We start from the raw sequence: 14,939 nt of genomic DNA on the forward strand, positions 1-14,939 counted from the left end.
CATTATGGTTGTGATATCAGCAACAGCCACAAGAATGTCAGCATTTGGGTAGGCTGTATATCCTTATTTCATGTATGAACACCTGTACGTTACCCAAATACACCGTAACTACCTTTATATACATGATGCCATCTTTTTTATTGCTCCTCCTCCAAGTTACTGTTTGCCAAATGAGCAGTGATGTCTTGTTCTATTTTCCTTGCTCTACATGCATTCCCATACCTTGTTCAGTGAAATGTATTAGAATTTGGGCTAGGAACAGTGTTGTGTTGCCCACAGCTCTCTTTTTTTTTCCTGCTTTCTGTTATTCAACTCTATAATAAGTTGAAAAAATTCCAATACTAGCACTATTAGATATAACCTCACAATCACTTTTTGAGTTGGTCCTCCCCTGCCAAACAGAGTATGAGGTCAAGGCACAGCAAGGTTGAAAGCTGCAGTCTGGGTATATGCAGCTCTAATATTACACCAACAACTGCTTCCCTTCTTCCACATATATAGACTCTATTCTTGACTAAATATTCAAAGTTGCTTTTTAAGTATCAGTTAGGCTTAGGATCAGTGCTTTTTATGAAGATGTCATTGATTAATTAAGAATTGAAATTAACCTTGAGGGTAGGGTTTTGGGGACCGTTTTGCTGTTAAAACTAGTTTTATAATAAAACACAAGGAAAAACAATGCAGCAAAGAAAAATAATCTGCTCTTGCCATAAATAAAACAACAGTTGCCAATGCTGGACCTGTACAGGGTGTCTGTACTTGCAGAAACAAGATGATTTGCATTAAATTGTAACAAACCCTCTGCTGCATTCAGCACTGAAGCTAACATTCATACCACTAAACAAGACTGCAGCATATACAGTAAAGAAAGTAATCTCTGGTTCTCTTTACCCCTAGAACCAATTTTATCTATGTGGGTTATTGCCTACTATACAAACTATATAACAAAATATACAATGAGTCAAACCAGTGAATTGCAGATCTCACAAACCTATTGCATTTCATGTTCTGTAAGTAGTAACTAAAGTTACGGAGTAATTTTAGGTCTCCTAACAGTATCATGTCCATTTAAAAAATATATATATTTCAGTTCAATGAAAAGAAGTGAATGTAGTTGTAAGAGCTATAAAGGAACAATTCTGCTGTCTTCATCTTCTTAAAGTAAGGGTTTTGGAGTGTCTCTGTATAAGCTTTAGAGGGAAACACAATGGCACAATTGTAATTCACTGCCCAATTTGTGGATGGTGGATTACACTGTATAGTGTCCTGACCCCACAGCAATTGAAAGGTCAAAATCTGTCAGCTTCGGGCATATTGGTTTCTGTGGTGAGGAAGACCTTGAGCTGGTCCTCAGCTGAAGCACCTGGAGGACAAGGATTCTTATGCATGGTGGGGCATGCACTTGCTATAACCTCTCATTTTTATATGGCCACTTCCCAAAGACTTTAAAACTTTCCTTCTGATGTCATTTCCTCAGCTGGATACTGAGGCTTGCTCTGCAAATCTGACCGGCACTACATATAGTACTACGCACATTTCAGAAAATGATGTATGGAGGTTCTGCTTTCTGGTTTTCTACATCACAGTCTGAATTTGACTGCAGAACCTCCCTGTGTCACTGTGACCCTTTCACCACAAGAGTCACTTCCTCTCTTGCATTTCTCAAAAGCCTGTCCACCTAGCTGGACACAAGACCCCCACCTTTGCATACTCATAATGTAGTCACAACTCATAGTCTTTTCCAAACTCCCAAAGTCAGTTTCCTGTTTGTCTGACAAGCAGACTATGATTTCAGTCATCACACTGCTTCTGCTATCACTAAATATCCTCTAGGCTCATTTAGTTCAAGTGCTCTGCTCATTTTCTATGCTGAGGCTTTCCCTGGACACAAGCTTGCTATGCATGTCCTCAGTTCTTCACTTTTGATGAATCCTGTTGAGATACAGCCTAAAACCACTCACAGGGTACAGATGATGTCTTCCAGGAGCCAGGCTCACAGTCTAACATTCTCTCCACGGAGCGTAGCCCTAAATCCCTCAGGAGTTTAAATACATTCCTTCCCACAGAATCACAAAGTACATGAGTTCCTCAGAAATAGAATGGCTTTGCAAAAGATTTCTCATCACAGCCCAGTTTTTCTCTGAAAAGAAAAAGGCATTTACAGTTCTCCGTGAAAAAAAAAAAAAAGAAAAAGAAAAAAAAAGGAGCACAGCCCATAAAACCAGGCACCTTTACTCAGACTCACCCTGTTGTTAACTGTCTCAGACACTCTATGTAATGAAGAACAATCGCAGATATTTTCTGTTATTACTGTCTTCCTGACAAACCATACACTGTAGCTCCTAGAGAACACTAGATTTTCAGCTCTTGTTAGGGCTCTTCAGGCTTTCTGTCATATGACTGAAATAGCTTCCTACCAGGTGATGAGCTCTTCACCAGGTGACTTGAGTGCCAACATGCCATTACTGATATCTTCAAACATACTGTTTCTTCTCTGTGGTAATCTATTTAATGTTTAGAAAGCTATGATTTTAACAGTAATTTCCTTAGCTCTGTGACCTTCTGTTTGTACTACAATTCTTTGACATGTAGTTTTTCCGTGGAAAACCTTCATGCAGTGACAAGCAGAGGGCTGTACCCAGGTGTCTGTGCAGGTTAGAGTTTAACGCAATGGATTGGGTGGAAATCAAAGGGGATTTTTTTGTTTGTTCAGTGTCAAGTTCATCTCCTTTCTCACGTGGCCAAGACGGACACTGATAAACACGGATTCCATTTACTCAGAATTTCCCTCTCTATTTTTTCCCTCTGGTCTTCGTTAAACAAGTTTAGATTGCTCTAGGAAGTCTGACATGCTGCCTAGGTTTTTTTAGACCTACTTCAGCAAGCCTGGAGATTTCAGAGCTGCTGTTCACAGCTCAGAAGTATTTACCTAACAAATGCCTGACGTGAATATTACCAAATTTGGAAATTTTGGAGATCGTTCAAATTGTCAAATGCCTTTTAAGGTAGATATTAAAAAAACAACATGTCTATTTCTTCAAGAGATTTCAGGGCAGGACTAAGTTTTGGGTGGTCTCCATTAATTAGATCTGACTTTTATGTATGTGCCACTCATATTTAATTTCCATTGTGTCAGTTCTCTAATGCATCTTTCAAGTGTTTCCATGCAAACAAAAGTGAAAAGGCTTAAAACTCAAAATCAGTGACAGCTTTCCTTTCTAGAAATGGCCAGTGAGAATTTGGCAAAGTATTCTGTTGATTGCACGTTTTCTAAGAAGAGTCTAGCTCTATAGCAATCTTGGCACAGAAGCACATCCAGGAGTTAAAAGGAGTCAGAAATGAATTTTTAAATTTTTTTTTCATGATGATATGGCTTTGATATACGCATGGAAAAAGAGGCACTTTGCATAGCTATTAGGAGAACTTAACAACAAACATAATAAAATTCAATAGCTGTTTTTTCTGTTAAGGGGTCAGGTGATGAAACAGAAACACTTGTGGTTGGTTTTGGCCCCTTGTTAAAGAACTGTAACAGGTTTGGGCATGTATTGCATGTGATGAGGCTTTTCTACTGAAATCTCTGACCTGTTCTGTTAAAGACATGAGTCATAGCCTGAGAAACACTGCTGGAATCCTCAGAAAATCGGGAGGCTACTGACAGTTTGAGATGACAAAGTCTTCATTTGTGGTGCTACTTGATTATGTCATGACTTTATAGTATTTTATGACAAGTAAGGAATCATGTGTATACCTCATATTGTGGGGAGAGATCATCAGTGACTCCAGAAACATTTTTTCTCTGAAAATGCTGAGGACAAGGAGAATTCTTCAATTTCAGTAATATTAAAGACCTAATGAATGCCTGAGATGCAATGGTGCCTGACAATTTCAGGTCATATTGGATGAAAGTTAGTGGGAGTAGACTTTTTATGTAGGTTATTGTGATGAAAGGCATCATGAGTTTACAGCTCAGTAGTTCAGTTTTCAGATTTACCTTCCCGCTCAGCATTTCTGTTTCAATTTGTGCTGTTCATAAGCAGAGTATTTTCTAGAGAGGGAATCACTAGTTCTATTTTCAGCAAGAGAGTATTTTTCAGCTAGCAATGCTGCTTGCATGACTTTGTCACACAAAATATTGATAAATAGTGAAAGATGAGTCATAGATACTTTGATTAAATCTGGCCTTGTCTCTTCCACTTTCAAGTTTATTTAAGACTTGTTTCAAGGTTTTAAAGCTGCTCTTCTGAAAGGTTACAACTTAGTGAAAATTATTGTAAAATCAATAGACTGCTCCATGGCAGCTAGACAGTTTTAATGCTTCACACTACAGGTATTTCATGCAACCAGAAAAATCACAGTACTGCATGTCAATAGAAGATCAAAGTAAGTTTTTGCTATTCAGGTCAGCAGAATCAGGATTTGGAGATTTGTTTGCAAAGTGGAAAATAATTAAAGGATTACCTGCAATACTAACCAAGAATTGGTCGCTGGCTGTTACTTTTATTTTAGATCTTCCCTCTCTTTCTATTGAGACTATTATGAATGGGGCTGATTATTCTACTATAGCACCACTAAACCATCGATGAGAACTTCTTATTAATTGATTATTTTCAGTTTATAACTTCAGAAAAATTTCTTTGCTTTGTATGAAAGTTGTCACTCCAGGGCACCGGAATAGGGCTGCTCTAGAAAAGAACTGCATATTAAAGAGACTGTTTTCTATAGGCCTCCATTAATTTCCTGGCAAAAGCTGGGAGGATTATGACAAACAAGCAGGTAACTGCCGGAAGAGACAGCATTAGATCCTTAATCCTGACCAAGTGGGCTATATTGTCTCCTCTTCTGTGCCAGAGTTCCTATGTGATGCTAGTCACAACACTTAAACCCAAACTTTTCACAGGTAGTCAGTGTTCCTCATCTCTAGGTGCTCGACAGACACTGAGTTTGATTGCAGAAGTACTAAAAACACTCACATCTGCAACTGAAGTCAACTGGGGCAATTGCTGTGAACATAGCAAATACTATACCAGTGTGTCCAAATTTCTAGCCAGGCACGTCCTGTAGTACGGTCCAATGACAAATGACTTTTTTCTAATGGCATAATGACATCCTCCAAGTATGCTCATGAGATGGAACAAGATACAGTGGGCTCCAGAGCCATCTGAATTGTTTGAGTGTGGCACATGCAGATCATGACAGGGTGGGCATATTCATCTGCGTAGTGACAAAAGCTGTGGGGAAAATGAGTCTCTTGTTGTTTCAGAATCATCCTAACATTCTTATTTTCAATCTTCATTTCTTTGGACTTTTGTTCCTTATCATTAGAATAAGAATAGTACTTTCATCACAAGAACATCATTCTAACCTCTCTAAACCACTGTCAGAACTCCAGCAAACTCAGATGGATCTCCCCAGAAGCATTCATAAAGTCACCAGGACACCCACATTACCTTCTTGCAGACCAACACACAGCTTGTAAAGCTAAATCTTGCTTCAAGAAAATACTTGAACAGTTTTGCAGATGCTGCCCAGCCTTACTATTTGCAACCAGATGAACCCACTGTCAGAATACTTTCCAAGTCTGCAGAGAAGGCAGGGATCCTCCCTCAGCCGCCAGCCCTACACCCTGGTAGGTCAACAAGAGTTTGCTGTTGATCTGAACACAAGCAGCACAGTTCTCACTATGCTATCTAAGGGAGTGTCTTTGGGTGCAGCCAATTGTTGGCAGCACAATGCTTAAAGCTGGGAAGAGCTGTTGTAAATACACCCAAGGGCTTAAACCGTAGTCTCATATTCTTATTTGGATGTCTAGGTAAACAGCAACATTTGAAGACTTTGCAATTCCATTTCCCTGCCCTCAGGTGAGAAAAGTCACATGCACTTTCAGGTCAGGTCTCAGCAGCACAGAGACCCTGAGCCTGTAGAAGTACACACACCTAACGTTTAAAGCGCTGTGTGAGGTTCCTTAGCCCTGAAAGCAAGGCAGGCCATGTAAGCATGACATGGCCTGACATGTAAGCAAGACAATCTGCTTGGGAACAGCAATAGGATTGCATAGTCATACCAGTTAAGGCTTTGGTGCTGGGATGTTTATTTATAGCTTAAAAACCACTGTACCGTGCTCTTACACCAAGTGGAGAAAGAATAAAAGGCTGTCCCATTATAAGTCAGGCTTTAAATTCCGATCAGCAAGTCAAGAGGGGAACTGAGAAAGAAACTAGAATAAGGAGAACCCTCTGCTTCCTCCACCTACTTCTTGTGTAGAGTAGAAAACAGATCGAGATCCCTCTCAACTCCTGAGACTCTGCTCTATCACAGAGCTCTTTGTTGTTACACAGCATACTGTCTTGCTTTTCATCAGCCTGTTGCATCTTATCACAATCTTAGGTAGCACCTGCATCATTTCTGATTTTGCAGCCCTAAGTACAGAATACTTTCCTAAAAAACATTTCTAGCCCTCACAGTTCTGGAACAAAGGTTGAAAACATGAGCTTTTGAGAAACCAAATCCATAAGACAGCTTGCCTTTTGTAGTGCCCTCCAAATATCCTTTTATAAGCTTGTATTTTTTGGAAGGCTTGATCCTTTACACTAGTGATTTATCTCAGTTCACCACTCACTGTTGTTAATCCACCATCATTACAAAATTATAAAGTCCTCTAAACCCAGAGATTTGCCTAAAGAGAATCATATCAATTTAAAAAATACCCTTTGAACATGGATACTTTGGGGTTTTTCAAACATAAGGTTTAAATTTTCATCAAAACCTGAGAAAAAAACTAGCCATATCCAGATATTCTAGGACTGGATTTTTAAGAAAAATATCACTAGTTGTGGTAAAGGCTTAAAACTTGAAACAGAAACAGTTCAGGAAATCAGAACTTACTCCTATCAACAACTGAGCAGAAGACTTAAATTAATCATTGCATGAGTTCAAACAGCAGTGAGTGTCATTTTGTGCTTTCATAATCTGTTTTGCATTATATATTTAGATGTTGAAAAATCTGTGGCAGAAGAAATCTCTTCCCTATATGTTTGCACACTGCTTAGCTATCTGGAACTTTCCTTGAGCTGTAGCTATAAAATAGCAGCAATATAAATCAAGTTAGCTAAATTCTACTTTCTGTACTTTGTTAACATTGGTCCTACTCAGTACACCTGACCCAAAATGACCCCATAAATTGAACTGAGCATTTATTTAATGAAAGTCACTATTAACAAAACAAAGTGACAAAGACAACAAGAATCAAACAGTTGCTTTTGTTTGCATTAGCTAACTGGGTGAAACATTGCTGAGGCTTTAAACCACAGTCATGTAATGGGAAGAACTTACATCTCTCAGGAAAACAACTGGGCCCCTGAATTGGGTTCTGATGGAGGTAATCAGATAAAAGAAGTATGTGTCATTCAGATATGCAAATTACTATGAAGAAAACCCAGCCCCCTCATATAATACTGACATAGTGCAGTATTAATCATAACACACAGAAGTAGGAAGAGAAGGGTGTGAATGCAGTGGACTGGTAATAACCTGCTGCCACTGAACTCAAATGGCAAAAACCCATCCATCTGCCTTCAGTGGCTGGCCAAGGTGTTATATAGCTGAGTGGCAGCTGAGTGAATTTCTCATAATCTGTATTAGGCCCAGATTCTGAAGAACTGACTGGTAGTTTATTAGATTTATTTCCAGAAAGCACAACTCTTAACTGTAACTCTACTTGTTGTAGCAACCTGCTTTTGACTATAAGCTGCAAGTCCTTCACATTGTTATACTGCTACATACCACTAATGGTCCTATAAATAGTTTCTATAAACATAACCATTTATATTCTGACAATATATGTTCATCCTGTTGCACAGTATTACACAGCTCAGCCTCTAAACCTGAACTAGTAAGTAGGACCAGCCTAGGCAACACTTTTGGAGCAGTCTGTGTCTTCTGCATGATGCAGCTTAAGGCTCAGGAGAGCTGGTCAGCTCACAGCTTCTCATAGTGCTCTGGGTAGCTCCATCAAGAGCAGCGTCCTTGCAGCTAGTTCACACAGAATCTACAAACCACCATTTTCCATGTAACTGAGAGGTTTGCTGTGAAACACTCCTTACTATCTGCCAGTGTAAAAGAAAGGAAGGAAGGAAGCCTGGCATTACATAGCCAAACTGAGGGGAGGCCAGGCTAACCACTCAAAAAATTATATACACAAAATTGCCTTCTCTGCTTAGTTCTTTCCATGTCTTTAAGGAAGTGATACCCTGTACTGTGTCATAGCTATGAGTAAATGTTGAGCAGTCACACAAAAACTAAGCAGATGACGTCAGATCTAAAGCTGTTATTGTAACACATAATGTGGGTGTTTATGCCTAGATTTATTTCTTATATTAACTGGAATGCCTACTTCAGGGAAGCAGAGAAAGAAGTAAACTCATGACTTTATTAGCTATTAATGCAAGAAAACTATAGGACTCTGGAAGAGAAAATATGATAAACTCTCTTCCATCCCTTCTAATCTTCTCCCCACTTCAAATAGGGGATCAAAATAACCTGTTAAGTTACTTACCTCTATCTGTATTTCATGTACAATAGTCAGCTATCACATAGAAACACAGGTTCACTCCTACTCCTGTTCAGATTGTTCAGATTAGTTCTTATCCTTGGTAGTACCCTAGTTAAGGTTTTATGATCACTTCTGTATTTTTTTTTTAGAATTCTTTAATCTTCCTTTTCTTGTTTACTTTTAACTCCCCTTTCTCTATTAATTATACACATCAGCCATGTCTACAGCCTCATGGTTCTCTTATTTGAGTCTACTAAATTAACTCCCCTTCACGCCTCCAACAGTTATTCACTACTGATATCTCCTGCTTCAGCTTTGGCACTTTTCCCCAAACTGCTAGAAATTTAGTCTTTCAGCATAGTTACAGGTCTGAACCACTTTGGAGGTAATATGAGATCCCATGTCAGATTTTTGGCTCTGGATGAAGCAAGCAAGAGGTACATTAGGGATGTGACCTGTGTAACTACAGAAGACATCACATTGTTCTGAGCTTTGCAGGGTGTCACTGCGTCCATCTAAGTCTGATGAAATATATGATGAATTGAGGCCAGGTCATCATCCACCAAAATCAACAGAGATGACAGAAAGTACTTCTCATGGACGCTGCAATATGGGGATTTAGCAGCATCATTGAACTCTAGACCCTACTCTAGCTGCAGTTCAAACTGGTACACTTTGCATGTGTACTTTGCCTATTAAATACAATTTTTTTTTAAAATATGTTGTCTTATTATGTTTCTGGTGGATTCAAGTTACAGAAGATAATGGCAATGCCAACAGCAGATGTTGGCCAAACACTGACAAACATCTATGAGGACTGGAGTGTGGTAAGGTGATCACTGGCCATCGTCTAAGGCAAATCAGTTTTTAGGTTAGAACTTCTGGATTATCTGGATGAAAAATAAATAATGGATTGACCAGAAAGAGATTTGAATAATATGGCAGAACAGGTCAATGAAGATAGGCAGCTGAAAGCATTAAAAGCAAGTATCTCTCAATAACTATTTTAGACTTTTCCTTATCTTTTCCTGTTTTAGTATCAAACCTACTATGTCAAAGGGAAGGAAAAGAGCCTATCTTGATTCCAACATATATCTCAGAAACAGAAAAAAATAATGTAGGAAACATCAATGAATTTTTCCAATTCAGGCATATCAATTAAAGGAAAAAGTGATTACTTTAAAAACCTCTGCTAGTCTTATATTTTTATCTATTATTAGTTACAGGATTAAAAAGTGCTGAGGCCAAAGATTTCTTACCTTGGAGAGGGATCTGTATTCCCAGACCAAACCTACCAGAGGACAGAAGCAGCTTCTAGATTGCATTTACATATGAGGAGACACAAATGTGCACAAGCTAAGGTGAAACCGCTTGGTTAAACATACAGCTAGAAAGCCTTTCCTCCAGTGCACTTGTCCAGGTACCAGAAACACGGCTAGAAACATTTCACAACACTCCCTTCAGCTCAATGACAGAAGCATTTGCTCCTTTGGGTTCAGGTCTAATCACCTGCTCTTCATTTGTGAGCTGATACTGTCCAGGTACTGAAGTATCTTGATGGTAATAGTGGAAACCAGTGTTAACTAGGAAAGAGGCACCACTTTACAAGAGCCTCACACCTGAGTCTATATTATCTGCCTGATTTTCCTAATAGCTGGAAATTGGATTAGAGAAATAATTGCTTATTTGGCTCTTCAGGTGGGAATCCTGTGCTTTAGAGCAATTCATTTATCTAGAGTGTCCTGAGAAGATAATTTTACAAAACTGTGGGTTTACAGCCTGGCACTATAGTGGATTTCAGTAGAAATAACACTTCTGTTACAGCATAAAGCTCTAGAAAAGACAAATTTATGTTTTAAATGTAATTGAGAAGAGGAATTTATTTTAAAACCTAGATGTTTGTGGAAGCTGATTATGACTTCATAGGGAAAGCTGAGCCTGAGTACTTGATAACTCGTCCTTTTCAAATAAATCACCAGGTAAGTCTCCTTAAGTTTTGGAACTTTTCTACCTTGTCTGATTTCCTGGTACTTGTTCATACAAGTTTTGCCCTGTAAGCACACCTTTGATTAGCTGTGACATGGCACCTTTCCTTTCAAATGAATCTATTTTGAAACTTCTTGTACTTAAAATCCATCTAGACTTCCTTCTTGAAAGGCTTTGAGACCCAGTTCTTTCCTCACTTGTTCCGCTTAACTCAGTGTATTTGCTTCCACAGAAAAGATTACTATTGGGTCTTGAGTGTCCGGAAGTATCCCCATTAAATAAGGAAAAACACATTTTACTCAGAAATGCTGAGTCATTCTCAATTCCCAATTTGGACTGGGAAGTGAATGGGGGAATGCATTTTTAGAACTGCATCACAGAGCATGAGTGGCAATCCAAATAAAGGATGACTCTTTATTCATACATATGTATACGTAACCTGTATGAGATTTAAGTTCTCTTGTCAAGAGAGTTGAGACAATCCTTTACATTTCCAAGCTCTCTTTTGCAGTCTCAGCATAATTTTAAATGAGTGTATCTCTGCTCCAATCCAGACATGTGGCACTAAATGTAACATCTGAATCTACCCCCTTTCCAGGATTGAAATCGACTACCATCTGGATAGACTAAAGTGTTCAGTAGCATAGTCTCCCTCCATGACATGACTGGATTATCTGTATAGTGTTAAACATAGGGCTGTAAGAGCTCTCTGGTAAAAATACCCCTTTCATCTTGTTCCAGTCAACAGGTGGCTTATGATTTGACCCCATTTCTTTTGAATACCTTTTTTGCCGTAGATTACAGTTCCTTGTTTCAGCAATAATCATGCACCTTGATTCCTTTATATGTTTTTTTTAATTTTTCTTATCAATTATGATTTTTGTTAGTCTCATTCAAGTAATTAATGAAGTTCCATGTCATGGAACAAAATCCCCACAGATGTGCTGCTGACTTTCTGGGCTAACATACATTAGGTGAACCATGGTAGGTGCGAGACTCTTTACTCTTAGCAAACCAGACATCTAAGATTCAGCATAAATATGTTTATACTTAAATGTTTTCCAAAATTTTTGTGTCAATTAAACGTGGCACTAGCTGACTTTCTTAAGCCTTGGTTAGATGTCTCTGGGAGACTTGGTTACTGTACTACAAACTTGGATTTTGTTATTAAGCAGTGTATTATCGATGGCTGGCACTGTTTAACAGAAGTTAAGTGACTAGAAGCCTGCTTTGCCAGCAGCTGTATAAATCCACAGAAAAATGGTGCTGTGTGGCCTGTACTCTCTGCTGATATTTTCAGGCACCAGGTGGAAATCCATTTGTAAACCTCTTTTATGAAGTGCCTGGGAAAGCCAGCCCGATGGTGGGTGAGTGGGGTTACATTCACTCTATGCATAGTCTCTCTTCCCTTCCAAAATCTTTTAAGGGTCAACCACTAAAAAACCATTGGCAGCCACCGGGTCGGGCCTGTCTCTACAGAAGAGTCGCGAATTGTCGCCGTGGGCCAAGGAACGTGGACAACGACAGGATTGCTATTCCGGCGACGGTAACTCCCCTGGTATGAAAAGGCTCGCGTGTTTACGCGGCTTCATCCGGGCGAGAGGGCCCGTCCTCGGGAGAGGGATCTCGTGTCCGGCGAGCGGGCGAGCGGGTGAGCGGGTGAGCGGCAGGCGCTGCCCTGGCTCCTTCCCCGCTGTCTCCCCGGGATGCCGCCCGGGGCGGCTCCAGCGCCCCTCCTCCTGCCCCGACGGCCGCTCGCTCCTGCTCCTGCTCCCGCTCCTGCCCCGCCCCGCCCGCGCGGCCCTTCGCGCTGCCGGAGCGTCAGCGGGAATTTCCAGCCAGGAAGTGCGGCGGGCCGGGGGCAGGGGCGGAGGCTGCGCAGGCCGGTGCCGCTCGGCTGCCCTGGCCGGCGGGGCGGGCGGGGAGGAGGGGGAAAGTCCGCGCGGAGCGGAGCCGGGGCGCGGGCGGCGGCACGCCGCTTACATGGCGCGGCGCTGAGGGACCCGCCGGCGGCACACCGCCACCACGACCTGGAGGACGAGGCGCCGCCAGCCCTGCCCTGCCCCGGTGAGCCCCAGGCGGCCCCTGACCCGCCGCTCGCCGCTTTCTTTCTCCGCTGTCCGCGCCTCGGCGCCCGCCTGCCGCTGGCTGCGCTCCCTCTGCCCCGCGCCAGCTCGGGCTGGGCTGGGCGGCGGCGGCAGCGCCGCGGGGAGCGCGGCAGCCCACGGAGCGGAGGTTTGCCGGCGGGAAGTGTGTCCCCGCGAACAGCCCCGCGCCTGCCACCTCGGCCCGGGCGCGGAGCTCCCGCTGGAGCGCCGGGAGGAGCTGCCGCGGGATTCGCCCGCGCTCGGCGCGGCGGCTGCGGCGAGCCGGGGGAGCGGGCGGGATGCCGGGCAGGGCTTTTCTGCCGGGGTGCTATAGGGGTCTTCCTGGCGAGGAAAGGGGTGTCTGTGACAGGCTGTCCGGTAAAGTGAAAAATTCTGAAAGCCCGACTTGTGCTGACGGCGTGGCGGGTGCTCGTAAGGTGAAGGAGGTGCTGCTCTTGTCAGTTTTGGTTTCGAAGGTGACACACGTACGTGCTCCACCTGAGACACAGCCGGGAGCGCCCGCCGGGGCACAGCATCAAAACGTGAGTTTGGTACTGGCGGCTTCGGGTGTCTTCGTCTTGGGTGGAGCCCAAGAGTGTCGCAGATAGTATTTAAAAAAGGCTGCGTTAAAAGGTAGGAAAGAGTGAGGTTTTTAAAGGTAATTTAGTAATAAGTGATGAAACTGAAAAGTTCTCATCATGAGGAGGAATATTATTAGACTGATTGGTCTGTTACACTTGACCTAAAACCCAAGAATATCCAACTTCTCATCATCACAATTTTTTTTTGCCTATCGATGCTTTTTGCTTTGATGGTAACTTTGGTAAAAAAGTGCTGTTGACATTTTATGTGAACAAAAAGCGGAGTATTATTTCTGTGACACATGCTATGTGTTGTTGGGCTATTATCATAATGCAGCGTACTACTGTGTGATTTCATTCAAATAAGTGAATGTGAGTGCCTGTAAGCCTTTGGGGAATAAGACTTAAGAGACAAGGAATCATCTGCTGTTTCAACTTCCTGTTTTAAAATGCTCAAAATCTTTGCTTAAGAGTAACATTTTAAAGGAAATACAGATTATTATTATTTTTAGAAGCGGTTTTAAAGTGCTGATCATATTTGACATGTTTTGTGCTTCAGAAGTTCTCTTTTCACTTACTCTGTTCAGAGAGAAAAGTGGATGAATTCTTTGCCTTAACACCTCACGTCTTAGATTCTGTGAGGTGCTACACCACCGCTGTCAAGCTCACAGAACAGAGCTGAAAATTTAGCACTTTGATTTTATTGACATCCGGAGTCTCTGTGCTATGTACTGTGTAGTACCAACTTTTGAAATAGCGTTTCAGTCAAAGCATTTTTACTCTTTCAGAAAAGAATGTAGCTGCCCCTTCTAGGAAAGCATTAACCAAGACGTCATTCTAAGATATCCTGTCTGCAATGTTTTGTAATCTACAGAAATGACTACAGTTTAACTGAGAAAATGAAAGATGATAAAGCAGCCTGTAACAATCCAGAAGCAGATGCTCTGTTCTGCAAACTTCTCTGGCTCAAGAATTTAGCTAACAGTTATGCTGAAATATTATTGTCAGGATCTGCCACAGTGTGTGGAGATTTCAAGGAATCTCAGTGCTGAAATCTGTGCAAGATTAGTTAAATAACTTAATCTGAAATATTTCTTTCCACCCTTTGTAAGGAAAGAAATATCAATCAGTGATAGTCATCAAAAAATGGAGTCGTTTTCTCATGCAAGAAATGAATACACTGACTAGAGATAAGAGAACAGCTTTGTATCACTTTGCATCATGTTGTATGTTTTTAAAAAACAGTGTTGTAGCAGATAAACTTCATACCTTCATTTACTTCATTCTGGCAGCACTTTGGTAATGTTTTTGTAGTGTTTATTTTGAAATCAGAAAAGTTTGCTGGAAAAAAGTTTGCTGGGAGAGAGAAAAAGAGAATCTTGGAAGAGGGTGGGATGGTGGAAAGCAGACAGAGATATTTCACTGATGTGCACATTTGAAAATTTCCTGCTTCATTTGTTGAAAAACAGCAGTTCTAATTGTTTCTCAGTTACTGTGTATTTGACTTTAAAAATCAATTTTAATAATAAATTTAAATTTGCATTTTCTCATTGAAGTGGCATTACATGAATTCAGTAGGATACCTACAAATAAATATCACTGACGCAAATCTGCTGAATAATAGATTTTTGAGTTTTCTTTTCCCAAAAACTTCCCATGCCACTGTCATATGAATACATGCAAACTCCAGAAATATGTTCAGTTAGGAATTAATGTCATTGTGCTTATTGCTGA

At 41.1% G+C, this 14,939-nt stretch overlaps 1 protein-coding gene across 5 annotated transcripts in view; it reads left to right on the top strand.

Moving 5' to 3' along the window:
- The first annotated feature begins 12,441 nt into the window (after positions 1–12,441).
- NFKB1 (nuclear factor kappa B subunit 1) overlaps positions 12,442–14,939 on the top strand; it is a 57,020-nt gene continuing 54,522 nt past the window's right edge. For 2 of the 5 annotated variants that reach the window (XM_064652005.1, XM_064652007.1), the window contains exon 1: positions 12,442–12,604. The gene's annotated coding sequence lies outside the window, so the exon portion shown is untranslated. Of the gene's footprint in view, positions 12,605–12,830; positions 13,167–14,939 lie in introns of those variants that run through there. The other 3 variants (XM_064652004.1, XM_064652006.1, XM_064652008.1) reach the window with 2 other exon arrangements.

This window comes from Pseudopipra pipra, chromosome 4 (genome assembly GCF_036250125.1).
Source record: "Pseudopipra pipra isolate bDixPip1 chromosome 4, bDixPip1.hap1, whole genome shotgun sequence".
NCBI classification, from domain to species: domain Eukaryota; kingdom Metazoa; phylum Chordata; class Aves; order Passeriformes; family Pipridae; genus Pseudopipra; species Pseudopipra pipra.